This window comes from Lineus longissimus, chromosome 16, assembly GCF_910592395.1.
Source record: "Lineus longissimus chromosome 16, tnLinLong1.2, whole genome shotgun sequence".
In the NCBI taxonomy this organism is placed as follows: domain Eukaryota; kingdom Metazoa; phylum Nemertea; class Pilidiophora; order Heteronemertea; family Lineidae; genus Lineus; species Lineus longissimus.
In genome coordinates, this window is record NC_088323.1 from 800,183 (window position 1) to 823,944 (window position 23,762).

The 23,762-nt window shown below is 40.3% G+C and overlaps 1 protein-coding gene across 3 annotated transcripts in view; it reads left to right on the forward strand.

Annotated features, from left to right (window-relative positions):
* Positions 1-23,762, forward strand: part of LOC135500849 (uncharacterized) — a 64,014-nt gene that overhangs the window by 24,117 nt on the left and 16,135 nt on the right. For all 3 annotated transcript variants that reach the window (XM_064792514.1, XM_064792515.1, XM_064792517.1), the window contains exon 2: positions 15,103-15,140. The gene's annotated coding sequence lies outside the window, so the exon portion shown is untranslated. The remainder of the gene's footprint in view (positions 1-15,102; positions 15,141-23,762) is intronic.

Below are 23,762 nucleotides of genomic sequence, written 5' to 3' on the forward strand. Positions count from 1 at the left end.
AGGAAGTTGGTACAGGATGAGATTTGATACTCTCGCCAGGGTCTATTTTAATAGTCTGACGTCGGTGTTTGCTTGGCCGGTGGAACCAATTGCGAGAGAGGCTACCAAAGGTTTTTTCCACCATTTGACTGACTCTATAAGGTACATTTGAAATGTTGCTGAAAGTACTACAGCCTCTCCTCTCTTGTCATGTCACTGCGTCAGATTGTCATATGCCCAGACAGTGGTTGTGCAGAATAGGAAAATGATTCTGCCAATCGCGACCTAAATCTGACCCCAAAAGCGCTGGAAGATCTTGCTGGAGTCACGCTCTCCTGATGTTCCCGCAGCAAATGATAGGACCGCACCAAATTAATTGGATTTCATTATTGGATATCAAAGCATTGTTGATAGCTACCTCCTCTGTCACTAAGAGGAAATAACTTTGATCGCTAGGGGAAAACGAGAACGAAGTAGCTGCCTACTCAAGACCGGAAAAACACCAAACTTTGATGGCTAAGTGTATTTCCTCTCGCTCGCTCTCTCTCTCTCTCTATTTGGGCAAATGGATGCAATATCGTAAGAAGAAAAAGATAGCACCACGCTCAAGATACCGCACGGTAGTTATGATAGGGACAACATTTCACTTCAGAATGCAGCAAATGACCTTGTTAGGGTGACATCTTTCTATTGAGGGCAATATAATTCTAGTCAGGGTGGCGCTTATTCGGGATAGCCCAACTGGAAAGGTCGTCACTAAATTTAATTAACTGCTTGAATTTCAATGTATGCTTAAATAATCAGTAAACTGAAGAACTGATGCCAAGATATGGGGGAGATTGATTAAATTTCAAAACAAAATACAGCAGTGTTCATTCATTGCAGTTGGATTGAGAAGGTATTCAATTCACATTTTTAATTAAATTCTGTGTGGACTGTTGCTGTTTCCACAGAATTTCTCAAACGTGAATGTAGCGAAACAAATTTGAAAGAGAGATATTCGGAGTGAGTGGAAGACTAAGAAAGTTCATGTACTAATATCTAAAAAGACCGAAGAATATAGTACCAAGACATTTTTCGTCTATTTGATATTTTCCAGTAATAATAAATGGATAAAGTAAGTCAAATGGCTCACATCAAAGCAACACTACCAACACAAGTAGAGTAAACTAGTTAGCTGAAGCCGTTCACCACAACAGGGACCTCACGTAGCTCCAAGAAATCAATTCACCCATCTGTTGATTCAGCATGAGCTGCAGGAGGTTGCATTTAATGACATTCCTAGTTATCGAGGCAGGCACTGGAATGTGCATAAGAAGGGTAATCCTTGGAGCAAGTCTCATGCCAAGCATGCGGATTGTCTTCTCCAAGTGCACATTTTAAAAGATGCTCCTACAAAAAGTAAGTTTCGGTTCGATTTTGCAAGGATTTAAAATTGATCCATGGAGTTCTTTCATTGTTGTAATGGTAGCTAGTTGAAATAGCAATGGAACCTAGCTGCGGTATGTGCGTTTGATATTTCAGTTATGGCTCCACACTCCAAGATTTCTACGTTATCTTCAATATTTCTCTAGAACGCGTCGACCCTCTGAATTTTAAATGGATGACTAGACTTTGATTTATACCTGACCATGTCTAGTAATACGCTGGGACCTTTCTGTTGCACGATGCAGCAGCATATCTCAAATGTGATATTGACAGATTAAACCATGGAGAATAGATATTGAATAGCCTGATAAATGTATTAACAGACATTTAACTTCAATTAACCAAATGGAAACGTCAACCAAATCGATTCAGCGGCATTGTTTTATTGGTTGACAGTTCAGTGATTATCATGTGGGTTATGCCAGTGCAGTAGTTGGATATTTCAGAAGATTTGGCTTGTTTATAGAGACGTATCGGGATCACAAAAGTGGTAGTCTATCACGGACGTGCTGACGCATGCATGTCATTGAGGCTTAGGAAAGGCGAGAGTAGTCCTGTAGATGGAGAAGCGAGGAAAGGGAGTCAGTTGGGGAAGTCTGGCTATAGAGCATATCCGCAGCAAATGAGGCTGCCTTTGTTGGACATAACTTACCATCTAGCGTCCTTGGCTGACGTGGCTTCCACATGACCTGCTTGATTTAAGTATGGGAATACGGGTCATTTTGTCTGTCATGATATGTCGTGTAGGCCTTATAAGATTCAATTAGACATCGGAGCATAAGATTATCACTTTTACACCTAATTTCTGTAACATTATCAGAAGATAACATCTCCAAACGTGACGGATGATATCGCTTTGGGGGCTACAGATAAGAAATCAAGGAAGCGAAACTGATTTATTCGACCTTCTTCGGCTTCATTTCACTGTCGATCAGTATACTGGTAAGTACTTATTCCATCAAGATCATATTCATTCGAGGCGATCGTTATCATATATACATATTTCCGACCCAGTGCCCTAAGCCATACGGTGCTGCTTGCTTGCCCGAGCAGCAGTAATCCCACACGAATTCGCCCCTAAGTAATCTTCTCGTGAATTCCATCACGAATTGAATCCGTTGCTGTACCGTGAAATGGTGGTGATGCTTCCGTGACGAGCGTTGCAGTTGCTGATGGAAATAGCCCAACGGAAATCCTTCAAACTACTGCTTAAACCACTCTCGAGATAACGGGAAAGTTTTGGTGAAATCGTCAGGAATGTAATTTGCCTAAGTTGCCTTTAATTTTAGATAGTGACTGAAAGTGGTTGAAACTGGTTGTGCTACTTGAAACACGTCCACGATAACATTTTAGGATGTAAGTGGTGTGATTGTCGAAATGTGGCAGGACTTCGGGATTTATCGTCAATACATTGCTGTCACAGCTGTGGTATTTGACAAAGAGCATCATATTCTGATCAGAGATGGTTGGCCTATGAAGTATTTATTGGCGCTTCAGCCTCCTACCATTTAATCGGAATGCCTTTTACCGGTTTCTGATGCATATCGCCGGCCCGATTGAACGGGAAAAAGTGATTTTCCGACGCCTCCCATAGCCGTCGGTTAATCCTGTAATCTTTCATGAATAAACGAAATCAGCTTTTCTAAACACTGATCCATTGCCGATTAAAATCATTCAAATTGAACGCTGCAACAGATGAATCCGAGCAGATCTCCAAACAGATATCCAAACATCAATCCTGATCAGACGATAGGTCGGTCACGTGACCTGGCAGCCATTATTAACACAGATCGCGTGCACATCAGCCATATCGATATCGGTTACCTGAGGTAATAAAGTTCGAACCGACCATGGTGAATAAAGTAGTATAAAAGTTGAAATAGCTGGGACATTCATGTGATGCAGTGTCGCTAATGGGGTTTTATCCCACTCTATTAGAACCAACATCCCGTATCCAGAGCGTGCGGCGTTACATGGTGGCAGAGCGTGCGGCGTTACATGGTAGCAGAGCGTGCGGCGTTACATGGTAGCAGAGCGCGCGGCGTTACATGGTAGCAGAGCGGCGTTACATGGTAGCAGAGCGGCGTTACATGGTAGCAGAACGTGCGGCGTTACATGGTAGCAGAGCGGCGTTACATGGTAGCAGAGCGTGCGACGTTACATGGTATTCAGGTATGCAGATTAATAAATCAACGTGAAGGGTGTTTTACTTCACTAGGTTTCGTCAGATATATGTCTGTGTAGGAATGGGTATCTGGTTAACTTTAGAGATTACTGTTATGCCGTTCAGAATGTAGCCAACTTGCACCTCTCTAATGAGAAGTTCATTCAAAACTCTCCTCAAACAACATCCACTCAAAGAGTGTTTTTCTTGGAAGCGACGGAGACGTATTCCTTGATGTTTGGCTCTGTAAGGTATACTTTGCCTGTTAAATTGATCAATTCTATTTACTCTCTTTTCTATCGGAAACGAGATACCGATTGCAATAACAGTTGCTTGCTTCTTTGCAGGTATTTTCATGTGCATGATGAACAAATTGTTATTCTCAAATTTTTCTTGGTTTAAAACATGTTATGGATCTGTCAACATGAACATGTTGTTACTGTTTGCCATTAATCAGTCCGAAGTGCGTCTGTTCACCTGCCTTGATATTCTTACGTGCTTGCTCCACCTATAGGCCGGAACCTGAGGCTAGTCTCTGTTGGTCTTCTAAGTGGTCTACGCCATCGTTAGCAATGCCTTTTTTATAATGATGAACTTTGGTCCCATCAATCTGAAATACATCTCCCATGATGTCACAGCTCATTTAAATGGCGGCCATGTTTGATTAGAAATGTAATCAAGCATGTGGTAACGCATGTTGGCAATTGACGCATGCTTCAGAATGATAAACATGCAGAAGGTGATTTAGATCCTCCATCATCGTTCTAACTTCTAAAGTCTTTGGAAACACTTTTTTCTATTGCTTGAAATGTTAAACATGTTCAAGATTAATGAAAAACTGTAGCAGTGATAAGGTCGGATGGTTTTTCATGCTTCGGATGTTTTTATGCATAATTGCCAGTGTTAAGCATGCGCCGCTGCGGCATTTAAATTGATTACAAGTAAAGTTCTAATGGGAATGCTGATTTGGTAGGAATTTTAATTTCTTCATGAATTGATCAATATTGCAAGAGCGATTTATCATGCTTGGCAACAACATAACAGTGGTCTTTTTCTCTATAAAACGTAGGTTGAATTATGCGACTGACTCTTGAGATAGTAAGTTGGATTCTTCAGTGAAACGAGTAAGTAAAGCAACGATAAAAACTTAAAGTCCATCATCACACTGCATAAAGTATATCATGAAGGGGAAAAGCTTTGTGAAATACTAGTAAAGTAAACTCGGCAGAATACGGTGTACGAAAACTTTTAACGAACGGCTCTCTTTATATTAGCCTTACCCCTTTTTTGCAGTAAGCTTTCGTTTGCCTTTGGTTACAGACAGCGACACATTACGTAGTAAACCCGCTTAGTGAGGCAGAAAAAATTGAGCACGGGATGAAGCGTTTCGGTCTGAAACGACGAGGTGGATCTTGCTATTAGCGAATTTTGTCTTAACGGCGCCGGTAGTTTTTGTTGTATTCGTTCCAGATAGACTGGATGGGTTGTGACTTGGGGCAATTTACTTGAGTTCACCTTTTCATCTTTACGTCCAACGCTGAAACAAATTGGTACAGGGAATCTTAATCTGATGAACCGAAGTGTATAGAATTGTGAGCTACCGATTGTACCATCATCAATTACGCTTCGTGGTCTAGAATTGGACCTTCGCCTTTGACCAAAAAATGTATCATACATTCTTTAAAGGAAGAAATTGAACCTGTTACGTGTTGCGATTGACTGAGATGTGGTGACTAACCTGTATCGATCCCTTCGACGTGTATGGAATTCAATTTCACCTATTTTGTGGTAGATTTATGGGTTTTTTTTCTCAACATAGCCAATTTGACAAAAAGAGATTATGATTGCCGATGACGTTGGTTGTGTCTGTATCACCACTCGGAGTTGTAGCCAAACATACATCTATGACTTAATCCCTAAAAAGACTACATTTAACTTCTATTCATATCTAAGCGGTGCTTCGTCGCAACACAGTGCAGACAATTAAATGCTTCGTCTTCTTTCAATTTCCCTCAGGAAACTGGGAAGGAAGCATGATAGCATCAAATTGCTTGAAAGAAATATTCAGGTTATTAAAACAGCATATCAATTTCTTCTTCCCTTGTGACTCCACACTCATACGATGAACAGAAAGGCACCAGAAGAAAAACTCTAGTGTATTCAAACAATCACCATGAGTCGACTCCACATTTATCCAACTTAAAAGGCAGATTCAGGGACCAACCTAAAGACCCTGCATGAACAAAATGAATCAAAGGAGATAGGCAGTAGAGGTGAAACCCTGGTGAATTAAGACAATCACCAGCAAACCTCAACTTTTCTTTGGCATCAAAAGCAGATTGGAGCTATCATGTTACATTTCCCTCTCGACCTGGGCTGTTGAACCTTTTTACAAATCTTCATGGTTGGATGCATTCCGGATAAATTGATGAATTAATTCAAACTTGTAACCTTTAATGTAATGATTTTTGCCACAAATGTCGGAAGTCGTGTGAGTCACGCAACACTCCGACAGATTGAGTCGGGCGCGTAAAATTGGAAATCTTTTAAAAGAAAAAGTATGCAAAAAATCTTTAAAGGTTTTCATAAAATCCGAGTGATGCATCCATCGGGATAGAAGAATGTCGGTTTTCATTTTGTCACTTTTTGTTAATTTGTTTTAGAAAAACGGTTTCTTTTATGGGGTTAAGGGAAATCGGCTCCTTTTGCTCCATCATTTATGTGCATCAGAAAGAAGGAACCATCGCTAACTTGTATAATGAATGATCATTCCATTTGAAATCCATTCTTTCAAGAGTGTGGTATAATGAAGCGAGGTAGTGGGCCCATTTTGGTATTCAACATGTTCTGTGCAGCTGTTTCATCATTACTAGTTCATCCAGATCACTTTGCAGCACCATTCAGCCAAGGAACTTAAATCACTCCTTTTCTTCTTCTTTTTGTTCTACCTCCTTTTCATTCACGACTTCAACAATATTGAACGACTACATGGTATGGTCTTGTCTATTAAGTCAACAGTTGGAGCCAGTTCCCTCTTATTTCTGGCTGTCTGGTCGACGTTTTCTACCCAGACCTGACTCCTCTTGGCAGCATCTCTAAAGATAAGCCAAAATAATGACTTTGGCCGTTTGTACTGTAACAAAAATCTTCTTTCTGCACGCAGGTTAACTGATCCCATTTTCAATTAACATTCTCCTTTCATTCCACAATGAGAGTAATGCATCAACCTGTCATTCCAACATGTGGCGAGCATGCTGAGGCCTTGCTGCATGCTCGAAATTGAAAATGAGATGCAATGAAGTTGACATATCCGCTCAATCCAATTACCCCTAAGCTTGCAATGTTGCAGGGATTAAAATTTGCGTCACCTTGGTATGTAATCTTGAGAAGATCTTGCGCATTTCTGCTGCATGTTCCTGCCATGTGGCAGCTTTTCCGATTGCATCAAACATACACAGATACAACATTTCTCAGTCCAAATATTTATTTCAATTGGTTTTTCTGCTAAAAAAGAAGAAACATCATCAGTCCCAAAGCTATTTTTGTTATCGGTCCCTCGAGCCGCCTTCGTTTGCAGTCGAAGTTATATAGTCTCGACCTACATGGTTACAAGTGTAATGCATGTACGTTTTATTTTGTTCATAATTCAATGTCTTGTCATGTTATATCAAATATTGTACATGTATTTTACACGAATAAATAAATAAAATAAAATATAGTGCTAGTAACAAAGCCTGATGGTCACCTCCGTGTATGCTGCGATTACCGACGTTAAGCTGTTAGTGATAGAATAAGCTTAGCGTATACTGTTTTATCTTGATATGCTCGTTTATGTCATGATCAGCTCCTACTCCTTTTCAATATGGCGGTGATGGCAGCCATCATTACCAGAAGGGAAGCGTTTATAAATCCGCGTTTACCATAGGGATTTGTACTTGACAAAATAGCGTAAAAACTCGCATCAAGGACGTATCGAAGACCTTCAGGCCTAACCCCAGGGAATTTCAAGTTGAAGAATCAATATAGCATCAGGTACACATACAATATTGTCATATATATTCCCTTTGTTTTTAAACTTCAACCACCGCTGTCACAACATGCGCTGGTATCTCTTCTGACAATTTAGGAGATCAAATGGCATGCTTTATCTGTGCAGTTCCTATTATTGTGCATCGATCTAACATACTTAATCATTCCCTTTGATCTACATATTATTTCAAGGTAGCTTTCATTAGTGCATCTGTCAATTAGTGACATTTACAAGTGTACGTATTATTGAGGATTGGTTTCCGATGAAGGAAAATGCCATCCTGGGGTATTTTGCAAAACACTGATCAATGTTTGCACGTGTGTGGGCTCTTTGAAGACAGAACGTTTGAGTATGAGGATACTTTGTGTTGAGGACTTAGTGTGCTCCTATACCTTCGACAGTCATTAGTGTTACTCTTTGAAGATATAGTATGGATACAAGGACATCTTGTCTCATGATCTTCCTTCAGACAAACAAGGGTTAACCAAAATTTCTCCCCCAACTGTCGTGAATCATCGTGACACGTGAAGACTCAATCAAGTGTAAAAATTGGTGAAGTTCAACCATGCCCGGATTGATACGGCAAATGATTGCTTCCCACTTAACACTGATTGGTCAAAAAAGTGAAGTACAGCTGTGAAAAGACGGCGCTTGTTGATTGGTTGTCTTCTTTTTGTGTAGTAATGGTCTCTGAAAGGAGATCTCGCGTGGATAGAAGAGGAATTGTTGCGAATAGCCGCGTGAGTCATGTTACAAAAAGTCTTGGAAATCCCCGGGTTTCCTGAACGTGGTTATGTGATGGTGTAGCTCATCCGTGAAAGTGACACCGTCTTTGAAGGATGTCCTTGATCGAGGGATCAAATAGCCCAGCCATTGATACACCAGGCGGTGACAGAAGTCAACAATGATTCACTTTGGGGTGGAAGTTGCTTTTTGATACTTTTGAGATGATCCACTCGAAAGTGATAGTGACGTTTTTCCTTTGTCATTCATTGGGAAAGTATCTTAATTCTATATCTTCTATTGTACCTTGTCTCCGCAAAATGTGATACTGTGACGATAAGAAGCTAGGAGAGAAACACTGGCCAAGTGTTCGTGTTCAAGTGTTAGACAATGAGAACAATAGGTTTGATGATTTCGGAAGTACAGTATACGATACTATGTCACAGAAGTTAACAATGATTTCATCTTTAAACCGATACTGTAATACGAAGAGTTCACATAATGGATCATGCTGCTTCCAATGACACTCACTCTGATTTTGATTTCAATCCACTATTAACACCACGCTTTCGACCTTCAGCAAAGATTTTTTCATGCCATTGCTAATTTGAGATATGGTTTGATTTCGACCAGGACTCGTAGCATGCCTAATCACAACAGCTGCACTAACCGTTCACCAGATTCACATTCCTGTGGTGGCCGATCGTCGCTAGAGGCACTTTCCAATCAACCTGTATCTGTCCCCGACAAACATCAAGTGATTCAATTTGGCAGTATCGAATTCGAGGGATGAATCACTGGCAGAAAAACTGTCAACTACAGGATGCTAGGAATCCAAATTATGCTGTTAGCCTTTAACCCTTGCAGGTCTTGGTAGTCCTGTTCAGCTGAGCTCATTAGACTTAACGCACAGTTAAGAGTTAAAGATAGTGTAACCTCTTTTGAACCACCAGGCCCTGGTGACATCCCAACTCTTGCCGCTTGACTTACCTTCGTTTCTGATACAGAATTTCGGATCCGATGCTCATTCAACTTGTTGCCCTTGCTGCCTAGCATCTGATGGCATCCAGCCATCCACCTCAATTCATTTCTTCACATGAATCATAGCAGTACTCTTGAGGTTACTCAACCGTGCTCTGACATTGTCGATGTGATCAAGCATGTCATGCCTTGTGATATCTGCCATCGCGAAAATTGAGAGGCAACCCGATTCTTTGAGCATGCTAATGAAATTGATTTTAAAAAATCCTGTGATCTGTTTGTACATAAATCAAAAACCGGTCTTACTTTCGTTGGCGTGGCCCCAAACTTAGTTGTTAATTCATTTTTTATCAAATTTTATCAAGTAAGAATGTCATGTACCGAGCTTTTTCCCCGCCTCGAAGACCACAGGAATTCTTAGATACAGCCTAGGAATGTTATACGATCGTCTCCACTTGTATAGCGATACCTTTGCGAGGAGACTGCCGATGTAGCTATGATCTAAAGACACTAAGTGGTGGCAGTTCCGGATCTCTTACGGGGAAATAGCTGACCAAGGGCCCTGAAAAGGTAAAGTAAAGACGTGGGTGGATGATAGAATTAACGTTGCTTTGATATACTTTTAGCTTCATTTGGTGACCTAATTAACAACTCTTAACAGGTTTCAGTTTCTTTTGGTTCGAAGGGTTCTTCATTGGACCCTAGATAGAGGTGGTAGTGCACAGCAGTACATACTGACATGATGTAATAAAAACCCTATCCTTGCCTGCTTCTTCACCCACACGACTTGTACCTGTAGCGTAAGCCACTAACTGTTGCCACCATCCCTTGCTTTCCCGTAGCTTTGCTTACTTCCTTGCCAGGAAATAAACGGAGAAAAGAAGAGCATTGTTATATTCGCTAATACCCACTTACTGCCTGCCTTCTTCCAACAATCAGCGCTAAGACTTCCACTGGCCTCTTAGACGCAGCTGGCATTCCTGTCCACCGATTCCCCCTTGAAAGATACATGTACGGAACTATGGCTAGCAAATTAGATTCATTGAAATTGGTATTCGTATTGTTTGCGCTCCCCAGATTAGTCTCTGCCTGTTGCTTGTCAAAGTTTTTTCTTCCCGAGTTGAGTTGATTAGAATAGCGTGTGTACTGACAGTCCAGAGATGGAGAAGCCGTACTTGCAAGATAGACAAGCCATACTCTCTCGAGGTATGTGGTCAAGAGGCTGTCACGCGAGACAGGAGACATGCGGCCATGCGTTTTTTTCTGTTTTATTTCCAATTTGACGGTTTCATTATTCCATCAACGAATAGACTGCTTGAAGTCGTTGTAGGGCAAAACGAATTACTCTGGCAAGATCTTTCGCGTGAGGTAGTGAACATAAGGTTGCTACAATTTGATCTCATATTCGCACATTCTCGGAAATAAACGGGAATTTCCGGAAGACAGAGCATTCTAGCAGCAAAATCGTAACCTCGTCCATGTGTGTATCATTAGAGATTGAACTGCATGTGGTCCAAAGATGTTGGTGTTCTTTCGAGTCGGGGTTGGAGCTGAGATTTGACATTCAATCATTGCAGATGGATTTCTCATTCAATTAGATCAAATCAGAATGGCCAATAATAAAAAAGACACTTTGATAGGTGTAGGTAGTTGTCCTGTCAACTTGAAAAATAGCTAAGCTTTTTGTAGTTGAAATGTCAAGCAACCAAATAAAAGAATAATTTGAATTTCAAAACGAGAGTTTGAAAGAAGTGGGAAAATACTGTGTAGAACATCATGTGAAATGGAAATCGAAATGGTTTCCTTTGAAGTTATCATGCAAAGTTCAAAGGTTACAGAGACTTCCAACTTTTCATTTTGAAAATATAGTTTGCGCTCCAACCCACGAACAGATACTTTGAAACAATTTTTCAAATCCTTCACTTCTTATGTTTAAGGTCGTCTGCGGATGAGCTTAGATCAGATAAAGCCGCGATCACACTGCTCTGTTCCTGACATGTCTTAATATAGCTTCGTACCAGAAGGCTCCGGTTGTTCAAAGAAATTCATCTTGTAAGATCTTATCCGTTATCTCCAGGTACTTCAAGTGTCTTGTGACATCGCTGACAGCATCACAGCAAATATAGACACTTAACTTATGATATTTCAATAATTAGTTTGATCAGGGAGATATCTGTGGTTTGACGTGTTTGATGTATAATCTTGTTGTAGTTGCATTACACGAACAGACGCCACTGCACGGAAAAGAAAGCCGCAATTGCTGGGAAGATTTTTCAGAACTTTGCTGTAAATTCCTCGGTTTTGGTGATGTTTTGTCAAATACCGGCTAAGTATAGCCTTTAAAGATAGTTTGGACTTTGAAGTTTCGAATGAGATATAACATTGTTCACCGGCTGCATTTTCTGCATAAAATCTCTAATAGTTGAGTGCCACTTTATCGTGAAATGCACTATAGATGTATTACAAGAGAAGTTGATCAGCATAAAAGCTCACAAGCTCGAAACCTCTTTCTAAGAGTGTTGGTAAACTGTGGACAGCGCTATCAACATGCAGATGCTCTACATGTGCTGTAAATATGAGACAGCAACCACTACAAAGTAGATCTGCTACTGTAAGGGTTAACATGTTAGCATGCAGCTAATCAGTGCAATTTCATCCTCGAACACGCATACTATTGTCCCAGCCTATTTAGATGTAACTCGTTTTGTACCAAATCCACTAGCCACACCTTCACATGGAGGGTAGAACAATACCAGCTCTGACGAACTCGCAGTGATGGATTCCTAGATATCTCGAGTTTTATTGATGTCTTTGTTGAGTGGGTATGTTTTAATTGATTGTGCATGCACATTGCGTGAGGTTTATTAGTTGTAATCTCTGATCGATATCACAGGCTGCCGGCAATCTTCACTTGCGTAGCATGCATGTGACTTGTTTCTCAACTCTGATTTGACTTTCTTCTAAGTTTTTAAGGTTTTTAATGACGTCCGTCATCACCTCACGTCTTCTGTTGTACTTGTATATAAAAAAAAAAAAGGAATATCCGAAACGTCGTCTATTTCATACAACGTTGTAGTGTTGTTTTTTATATCAATCTTGACTTTCTTCTAAGTCCTCTTAAGTTCACTCCCGGGAATTTAACATCGCTTAAACCTCTCTCGATTTGAAAGGTTGTATAAAACCATGAGACTCAGGATACAGTTACAGGTGGATCGCAAGAGGTCTAGAATGTCCCAAAGGAACATCGTTGCTTTCTTCCACCATCATAACATGCATCACCACGGCGCAAGATGATTTCTTACGCTCTGCCTCTGTCCACCCGAATACGAATCATTACCCATCCATATCATGTCTTAAGAGCGGATGAAAGAGCTTCCCTAGAGGATTGATTTTCAACATTAGGAATTCAGCGCGATGAGTAGCCAGGTTCCGTTGACGAAAGACTAAGAGAATGGGCAATGTAACTGGCATTCTTCACCTGTTGCAGGGATCGCTTTGACAGGCAAATGACAGGGCAAAGCTAGTAGATTCTGATAACTTATTCATGTGATAACTGGCTTTGACAATTGCCATTACTTCGTCAAACTTAAAGAAAACATTTGGCTCCCGTTTGGTATTCCCCAAAGAATCAACAAAGTCAGCTCAACCGAATATCCTAGACAGGAAGCATTTTTATTTTCTTGCATTAGGAACTTTTCTGAACCTGCTGTCTTCGGAAGACCGCATTATGTCCCTTGGGATGCATTAATTGTCCACCAACATTTCTCCAGAAAGAAATTGGTCGTCGTGGATTTGGTATTCCCACCAGTTGACTTTCTTTGTGCTTTGATTAGAACCCATGGGATATCCGTAGAGATGGCTCTTGAATTAGGAATATAACCTAGGAATGACATAATCTTTTTGGCGGAAGTTTGGGAGACACTTTGTAGTTAAAATAGTCCCGGCTGTTCACTTTGTCTTCGTTTCTGCGTCACCCAAAGACAAATTGGTGTCTGAAATGCAAGGAGTAACGAATACGGCCCAATCGCAAGGGATAAACGCTAGACACCTGATTGATTAGCTACAGCTGCCTGTCGACTGGTGGAGATCAGAGGTCAATATTGATTCTAGGATAATGAATTATTCTGAGCTATGTAATCGAATGACAAGATAGCTTCATGGTATACTAGTGTAATGTTGTGGCAGGGGGCTTTTGTACAGCTCTCCCCTTATTTGATCAAATCATGATGGTAATTGACAAGATATTGAGCAAACTACACTGGCTACGTGCTGATAAGAAAGTGTTGTGGCCATTCTGCCGCAGGAGTTGGTCACTGAGACTCGAACCATCAACAGTTTTTACTCAGTGGCTTAAGGCGGTGGAAAAAGCTGTTTTCCTAACAAGTTCACGCCAGATACCCAATGCTGTATTTGGTATTCCAGTAGCTTTCGCTATGCTAGACATGATTGCACAAGGGACATGCAATTCGTCAGAGAATCAATTATTCAGAATAGTGTGATAAAGCGACGTGATGAATTCATTTGGTCCTGTCTGGCCAGGAAGTGTGAACATTCTTCAAATTGACGTGTAGAAGTTTGCGGCTCAGCTAGTGGTGGCCACTTTTGGTGAATGCTTGATAAGTAGAGTAGAGGGATAACAAATTAAGTTTACTGGGCAACCCACATCCACGACATCCCCTAAGGCAACATGCCTCCCCTTCCTACCCCGAGTAATTTACGAAGTTGGTTTCGAAACCTAGAGCCTGGTTGGTCGACGTGACCATGTTAAGTTTATGAAATAAAAACTTCATTAGCTTTTCTCTTGAAATTGTTATAATGCCACTCATAATACAGGTTTGAGAAGCTAGCTTTATTTGAGACTTCTTGATTCTTTTTTTTACAACATATTAGTATTGCGAGCATCCACCTCGTCTATGTTGATAAAAAAAGGTAAGACCCTACACTTAATCAGTATTATCAAAGCATTGCCACAACAAAAACTCCAATATCTCTTCCGCAAATCTACCTACATGCTGATGATGCCGTCCTTTTTCTAAACCACTAAGTCACGTTTCTCACGTTTTTCCTCCAATATGTCACCTTTGACATTAGATCATCTTGGCGACACGAACGGACAAACTGGCCATTCGAAATAATCGGGTTACATATTCGCGATGTCCAACATTAGATTGATTTTTTCGTGACGTTTATGAGTTTTTAATGATAGAGTCCATGATTGCCAGGTGAGGTCAGAGGGAGGACAATTCGATGAAACTGACTATTGGAATTGTGTTACAAATTCATATGTCCATCATCCGCTAGATTCGTTGGGAGCTTGTTTCAAAGGCTATATGGTTTATGGGTCATCTCATCTTGCATATGTTGATTAAGCAAGTACGTTCGGACTACTGTTAGATCTGTATCGTCAGTAACAAATTGAACGGGAAGCCACCAAAGCTTCACGAATTGCAGTAACCTGTTTATCACATTTCGACAAACTGTACCAACAATGCTATACTAGCTTGATGTTGAAGCTGATTTGAGTTTCTGATCAATGAGATGGGGTTTATGTTATGTATTTTGACTTAGCTAAACAGAGGAAGAAAAACTATTACCAACTTTCCTAGCCGCAATTGATCATATCTGCTTTCCAGACGAATAAGCATATTGCCTTTGAGCTTTCTTCGAATCTCTAAGTCTAATTAGATAATGCAATGCCGGCTAATTCCCTTTAAAAGAGCCTTTATCCACACTGTCACGTCCTAGCTTTCATCGCATTCAATAATGTGATTTGTTTCTATTTTTCTCTCATTCGCAGTTAAACACATCAAATAGTGGAGGCGAGAAAGGACAAAGGTAGGTGGGGCTTTTTGGTCTTGTGGCGTTCTCAATAAATAGTCGGTCGGGGAAATGATTCATGATTTTGATTTTGATATTGTGAAATTAGGGTCAAATTCCTTTAAAAACGGTTTTAGAGAATGACATTTGATGAGTTTGATCATGAGATAGGAGCACTGACCAAGATAGTCCAGGAGCTGAGTATTGACTAAGAGGTTTAAGAAATAATCAAAATCAGGTTGAGATCTTTGCTGAGAACCTCTTCACCCTTAACCGTTTGTACTGGTCGTTTTTTCAATGATAACAACAATGGGTAAAAGGTGGAACTGACGGCGTTCTATTTCGAAAATAGGACAAAAAGAGTTACACATCTCGAGCATTAGATACAATTTTGATTAATATGTGCACACATCCATTTACTGATCCTTCACAGGTTGCTTCCCTAGTTAAGAGGTTTTTGTTAAGCATTCTCCGGCATTTACATCGCTCATATTTATACTTAATATGTCCCGTTAAAAGCAAGACAAATTTATACGTATGTGACAAAGAATTGATGGGAAGTATGTATTTTTATCTGGATATAATGGTAACGGGAATATATATCAAAAGGTTAGAAGTGATGTTGCGAGCTGTTATTATATTTACGAATAAGTAGTGATAATGCTAGTCTACTGCGATGGTAAAAGTCGCAAATAGGTGGGACATTATTCTTAGTGTTGCTGGTACAAGAAGTGCGCCTTCAGATTATTGTAAAAAACAACTGACTTCTTAGAAAGTTGAGTAAGCTGACTGAGTGAGAGATTGGCCCTGCGTGGTAATTTGATATCTAAGAGGGTCTAAGTAAAAGTATCCGAAATAATAAAGTGGTTTGCCATTATGTGAGTTAGGGTCAGTTTAAAACCCACGATCAACAACAACCACCAATATGACATGGTTGGTGTAGAATATTGAGGAAGATTCAAAACTATAGAAATGGAACGAAAATATCCAAGAAACACCCCTTATACTGAAGATGACAGCAGATAGAACATCTTGAACATGCCACAAAAATAGTTTGACAACGCGTGCTTTTAACTATCGCCGTGTCAGAAATACGTTTTTAATGTGTTCTTTTTTCTTAATCATAGAGTTTAGAGGCGAGAAGTCGATGAGATTCTATTTATACCTGAGATTTACTTTGAAAGAAGCTGCATGGCGTTTTTGTGCTACTTGGCTGAGTGGTGCTCAGGGATAGTCTGGGCTTGATGGTATAATCCTACGGCTGCCGCTTGACATCTATGTTGCTCTCATTGGATAATATCGAGATTGGAAATTTCTTCTACGATAGCTAAAAGTGTTGTGGAAATGAAGTGGCTGTTTTTGGCAAAACGCTTCATTTTGATATTATTGTTTTAGGCAACGTTTTGTTGGATTATGTTGCGATGGGATTTAGTGAACTGAAGTGGTTACAATTGGGGAAAGTTTCATTTTGAAATGACTCAGGAGACGATTTTTTTGGGAAATGTCGGGATGATGGTTTATTTTACGTTAGCTGAAGCTGCCCTGGTTCGAAGACTTTTTTGTTGAGATCAGCTTCATTTTCCATTGCCTGTTCAGATGACATGTCGTTCATTATGAAAAAAAGTGACCGTTTCGTTTGCTTAAAAGCCGACTAAAACAGTTCAAAGTATACATAGCACATATGTAACTCAGGTTGAATGACTGACAGACTTATTTCAGCCAGTATGTCGGTTTGTATTTGGTTTTCCAGTGATCTTTGACAACCGCTATGTTCCATTCTATTCTCCGCTAACCTATGTCAATAGCAGGAAATGTTTTTGCGTTTTCGGTTAGCCAACTCTAAGCTATCTCCCCAAATGTCAAACACATTTAAGTATTGAAACGATCTTCAGATTTAAAAGTGACATACCGAAGATATGTACGCCTACGTATGAATGTGACGATCCAAGTGAAAAGTAATGCAACTGTAGATGACATTTCGGTAGTCCCACCCAAAGAAGAATAGGATACAACTGATATGTAATCAAATTAACAAGATCCACATTATTATCAGTCGTTAATTGCGTCTACTACCTTAACTGATTTAGAATCGTCTAGCTATACTGGAGATGATCTGCACAAAGTAAAGGCGCACCTTGGAGGTATCTCAGCTGCTTAGATAGATGTTCGTACGTCTCAGGCGAGAAATTACTTTGTTACGAGAATATCATATTAAACGATATCTCAGCAATGGTTGGTACCACTGTGATGTGGCGCGAGTTGCGATCACAGCTGCTGTTCTCATTGGTAGGCCCTATATACGATCAAAATCTTCTGATGTACACATGGAATTAGATGTTGTCCTGAAGGGGGGGGGGGTGTGTAACGAATCACAGGTGCCAGTTTCCGACCAATCAATTAACCTCTGATGCGGTTTGTTAAAATTTCCCTGGAGGATGAGAGCGCTGTAAATTCCGGTACAAACGTTATAGATGGCCTTTTAACCTTTAATGCATCAAACCCACTCACATGCCACGTATGATTTGCCAGATCAGTTTGAGTGGGGACCATTGTTTTATGAGTGAACAATTTTACTAATAACTAAAATAATAGGCAGTTCTTTTTGTAACTCAAAAGTCGATACAGTTCTTCATCATTGAAATTGAACAAAAGTGTTTTGCAATAGTTTTTCTAAAAAAATTTTTTTTCGAAAAATTGTCGGGAATTTCTTTATTTCATTTTCAATTTGTAACTGGTTACAATACAACCCCTAGATGTCTATTACTGTATTTTGAATCGTTTAGCTGTTTTTGAATTAAGTATTAACCATATGAATTGTTTCTAATATTGCTATTCCAAATCGCAACTTTAAGTTCAAATGGAAATAGATGCACGTGCGAACCGAAATAACACTAGCATTGTACTGTATTGGAATCAATATAAAACAAGTGTCGGACTGAGTATATTTTAGCATTGAAATGTAAATTAGAGAGGAAACCATTCGGGACCGGCGATTCTTGGTCGTCATAGCGGGGTGGTCGCGTTACAGGGGTGGTCGCCGATCGGGGTTCCACTGTAATTGTATTCCAAACGAGTTGGGGGAAAAACAGTACACCTAATATGCAAATGTGAATGAGATTTCGTTGTGTTATAAATCTTTCACCAGAATTAAAATTCATGAGATTGTCCACTGGTTGTACATCTCCATACAGGGTTGACATAAAATGCAATTTCGGAATTGATAGCTTTTGTACCCAGCATCTCGTCTCCTGGTAAATTGGACCAATATGGCCGCAAGCAGGTGAAACATGGAAAGAAAGAGCTTAAATGGCTTAAGGGGATTATACTTCATTGAGAACAGTAATCGAAAATTGTGATTAAAATTTCACGAGTCTCTTTGTCTCTGGGTGAGTAGGATGTGACATTTATGACGAGGTTACAAATCAGGGCCAGGTTTGCCGTGATGCTGCGCAGATGGATGACATTAGAACTCTTCAACATTGAATGCTGTAATATCACAGCGGGGTTCATGGCGACGATGGCATGGAAGTAATCGAAGTGAAAAATCTCATCATGAGTTATAACAGTTACAGAACTATGCCACATTAAATATGGATCAATCGAGATTTACCTTGGATAACCAAATAGCTGCATGATGCTTCCTGGCTGCATTAAAATACGAAATATAGAAATATAGGTCAGCAGACAAAAAAAATGTGCTAGAGAAACAGCCTTTGTCATTAGTAACCAACAGCCAAGTCCTGTCCGACGAAAAAATGTAGAACACACAATCCTGGAATAAACATCTATCAAATTACACAATGCTATTGTAGATTACCTATTAAACCTATCAGCAGCACATCCTGAATATGTAAAAAGCACATCAAAAGTCATACTTCAAATTTGTTTGGCTAAACCAACAAGTAAAACATCAATCATAGTATAGCTAATGGCATCGACTCGTTTCCATATTTTTTTCCCTAATAGATATTGCCCCAAAAAGGCTGCGATTATCTGGGGAAATTAGATGCATACAGACACATACAAATTATCTAATACATGTATCTCGTGTCTTTGTGTTATAAATCGTGAATGCAATCAAAGCTAAGGCAACAATTAATAGAGTACGCTCTAGGCTAATGAAATCATCAATTAATGCTGTCTTCGTTTGAGGTAGCGTGGAACCAACTTGATGGAATGCTCTTCGGGGAGGGAGTTAATTAGAATACCTCTTGCGGGGAAGCATGATTGTACAGTGTGTTAGCATTGCATTAGAATCCGAGCGTACTGTTGGTATCTTGTTTTGTGATGATTTATGATTGGTACTCTAACATTCCTAAGGGATGAGGTAAGGCTTGCGGAACCATGTCAAAAGCATAGGATGCGAAAGCTCCATTCCCTGCAACAGCCAGTTGCCAACATATGTCTCTTGAGACCGCATTCGCCAACATGAGGTAGACCATGCTATGCATCAGATATACTCTTTGTTGGTTGCCTTGTTTGACGCCAGAGTAACAGTGGGTGACCTCATTTCCCCCTTCCTTTCTATGACTGTAATGTCATAGACTTTACTACAATTGCATCCCTGCAGAGCGTTGGGAAATCTACCGCCAATGCGTTGAACATTTCGGTTAAAGGCGTCACATGATATCGAAAAAAGATTGCTTACACAATCATTGTGCACACAAAGTTGTGTGCACTCCATGACTGACAACATCGATTATAAAACCTTGAGCCATTTATCGAACCATCTGGTGCTGCAAGCTTCGCTATTATTTGCAAGACAATGAGGGGAAAGCGAAAGAAGTCGACAGCTAATGTCTTCACATTATCTTCAAAAGTGGATCTCGTTACGATTCCGAATGCCGAGTTGGTTTCAGCATATTGGCGGAATCGCGCGTGATGTTGTCTGTAGAATGCAAGGCATCGGCTGAATTACGGTATATGTATTTTGGTAAACTGAACGGAACTTGAACCTGAAAAACACACTGTACCAAAATAGACTCGGCTCTGTGAGGATCTGTCACGTAGAGACTTCTGTGGTGAATTCTGCCAACAAGAAGTGAAAAGAACGTGTTTCCTGCAGTGTACGATCTTGACGTGTATTCTGCCACTTTTTATGTCAACGATGCAAAAGATCAAAGTTACATTGCAACTTTGAAGCCTTACGTTGTCGCTATGTCAGCCTAGCATTATCCAAAATTAAAGTGCCATCTAGGTAGTTATTCGTCCTTATTATCCGATTCAACCAATAACACATCGCCGTCAGTAACTCTAACAGCATCATATATCTGTAATGCCAATTGCGAACGTATACACATCAACTCAAGGAAGTGAAAATCGGTGAGAAAAACATACATTTGCGATTGTAGGTTTGGCAAATTCATTTAGTCTTCCATGCAGATAGATAAGAAGACTCTTGAAAGTGTGCTATTTCCATAGCTTCAAATTTGATTTGGATCGAAATCCAGATAAATATTTACAAACTCCAGTTTGATTAGTTGCAGTGTTTGTCTTCCCTGCTATTGATTGGTTAAGATATTTGTTATCTTCTTTCTGGTTGGTTGCGGTATTTGCCATGTTTCTTATCTTCTTTTTGATTGGATATACAGTTTGATCTCCAGATTCCCTGAACACATTCCTTGTGCGAATTCCACAGAAAGCTCTGACAATGATAAGCAACCATGTCTGCAATATGTGGACAATGAGATGGAGTGTACTTTTTTGTGGACCATGTCACGCTGCAACTGCTGATTCTAGACGATTACCTTACCATTAGCTTTTCTCAGTTGCTTCTAAAGCACAGGCAAGAACGGTTATTTTGGTATGGTGAAAGCGGAGCACCTTTCTTCTGTTTGTTGTGATAAATTGAGAATTCTGGCTAAAGGTTGTCCACAAAGGTTTCAAAAGCATGACCATTCACCGTACCTGAGGTTGAAGGTACGAAAGCGTATCTCTCTCCTTGCTATTGGCGATCAATGAGAAGTGATGCCGTCACTTGGTGATGCCGATACCAGACACAAAGGTACCTCAGCCGCTTCGGGATTGATGTGATCGTCTTTCTGCTAATTGCACACGCTTTTGAATGTGCTGCTTCGAGGTAGTGGCACTCTCAAAACGGGATCAAGGGTTATGAAGTCAGGGGAGATTTTTCAAGGATCATAGAATAAGGTCTTCAGAGGTTGAGGGAGAACAAAGTGGCTTCATTACAGGAGCTGGTTGCATTGGTACGCCTACTAAAAATTAGTCGCAAGGCAGAGTGAGGATGTTTGACCTGAGATCAAAGCTTTTGAAGTTGACAAGTCGGCAAAAGTCGCTTTATTAATCGCATGAAAGACGAATTAGTTTTTGATAAAAATCATGTTTCTGCCAATTCAATTGGTTCAATTCAACAGACTCTATATTGACGTTGGTATCTCCAAACCACTCCTTTTGCTCTGAAACACAACCTCTCGTATTTGTCTGTGGAGTTTATCACGGGTCAATTCTGCAAGATCAGTGACTAGAGTGCTCTAAATATGTTTCTGTAGGTCCAGGATAGGACTCTTGTTCTTCAGCATCCAGAAACAAACATGACCCTGATTTCTAACATCGATCACGTTTCTCAAGTTGAAAAGCTCTGGCTTGGTCTCTACAAAGTTTCACGGCAAATCCGTGCACTTCTTCATCGCGAGATTCATCTTTTTATACATTCTCCGCATCTCCTTTTACATTTCATGATACAGCCGTGTTCCTACACGAATTCGTGTTTTTACGTTATTTTACAAAATGTCGTAAAAAGTTATGAAGACAAAATGTCGTAAAAAGGTTTTAAGGCAGAATGTCGAAAAAAGATATTAAGACACATCCAGAACATGAAGATGTTGCACGAAGTCTTAGCATAGTGTGTCATTAGTTGCAATGCTACACTGAAATCTCCAAACTACTACCAAGGGAATAGCGCACCGCATTGCTAATACGGTTGTTGCGCTTAGCAAAATTGTTGCCGCCTTGGGACCCATTCGGCGGTAGCTTGGGTACTAAATACGTATTAGCTATTCCCTAGGATCGGTTCACCTCCAAGAGGGGTCGGACTAGACCGGTAACTTTATGCTGGGGCTATTAGCAGAACTTGTAGAATCAGGGAGTGGGTAGAGGGACTCAGAGGAATGCTTTGTTCAGATTTTCTGCAAAATCTTGAATTGAAAGTTATTTTGTTACAAGCAGAGGAAAAGGTGGCCAAAAGAGAGCTCGTCAAATGATGCTCAACTTCAATCAGTCATGTTTCTTATTACAGCTTACTGATCATTGACTGTTGGTAGCACTGTGGGTTTGGCTGAGAACGAGTTTCAAGATATGTTGACCCGGTTACAATAGAACTGCCCTTGTCGCATGGTATGCAGACTTTCCTGGTTAGGAGCTCAAACCGTAACATTCATCATCTGCTACTGTAATGAAAAAACTCACCATGGCTGGGGTCTAGAAATCTAAAGGAAATCCTCGATATGCCAAAAGAACCGATGAATCAATGAATCGATCAATGATATATGAGCCTGATTTATATGAATAATGTTGCCTTTCTGAAGCCCTTGTTATGTTTCTACATAACGAAGCCATGAAAACTTCGCAACATTATTGTTTCTGCCTCCGGTCTGGTGACGACGATAGAGGCTGGTGGACTGTGTGATTTGATTAGTTGGGTTATGTATCAAAATACATAGGGTGCCTTGACAAGGAGGCGATGAGGTAGAGGCGGTGGTAATGTATCAAAAAAGGAAACATGAGGAGGAAAGTCTTTGTCGCAGATGGTAGAAACTGTCGTTTCGTAGTAACCGCTTCGGGTGGTATTTCGTCCTGAGGTATAGCACGGTGGTTGTTGTGACCTTACTACAAGAAGTAATTCGGGGCCATCATACAAATCTGAAAAGCGGAGCTTTGCAAGAAAGAAGAAATGAAAAGCAGACGTGTTGTTTCCCAATATTTCTCTCAGACGATATGTCGTAAATCCGTCACCATATTGATTACATAATCCCTAATCTCACCAGAGACATGTCACCCACGACAACACGACTTATCGTCTCGCCAACCTGTTTACATGAGGATTTTAGAAATCTCAATTGATCGCTATCGTTCGATTCGTGAAAGAAATAAGCTATTCAGAGATTGCAATGTCAGTGCAAGTCTCGGCAATATCAATAGTCAATAACATCACGGACCTAAATAGAAGTAATGATTTCAGCCCGTGCTTTTGATCAACAATTTTAAATGGAACCTTTTGCGGCATGATCGGTTGGATCAAAATGAGCTCGAACAAAACACCTGTTGCTGGATCCACGGCCATCTCCCATCACGGTTGGCATTTAAGTTGGCGCTCCTTCACGATCAAGGTGGCACACTCCATCGATTTCAACCTGTTGCCTCCAGGATATGAGGTAATGCATTTGAAAGAAAATTTATTAAAATCCTAATGGATTCCGTCAACGTTAAGTGTAATTGCCTCGAGGTCAAGAGGTAAACTTTATGAAATCATTCACCCTTCCTCTTACATTGGTTGCTCACATGGAGTCATCTCGTTCGATTATGGACCGATGGCAGCTACGCAAAATCTCATCATTTCTGATTAACCATACCAAGAACAAAATCCCATCTTTGTGTGTTTGTCCTTGATACTAGTCTCGCCAT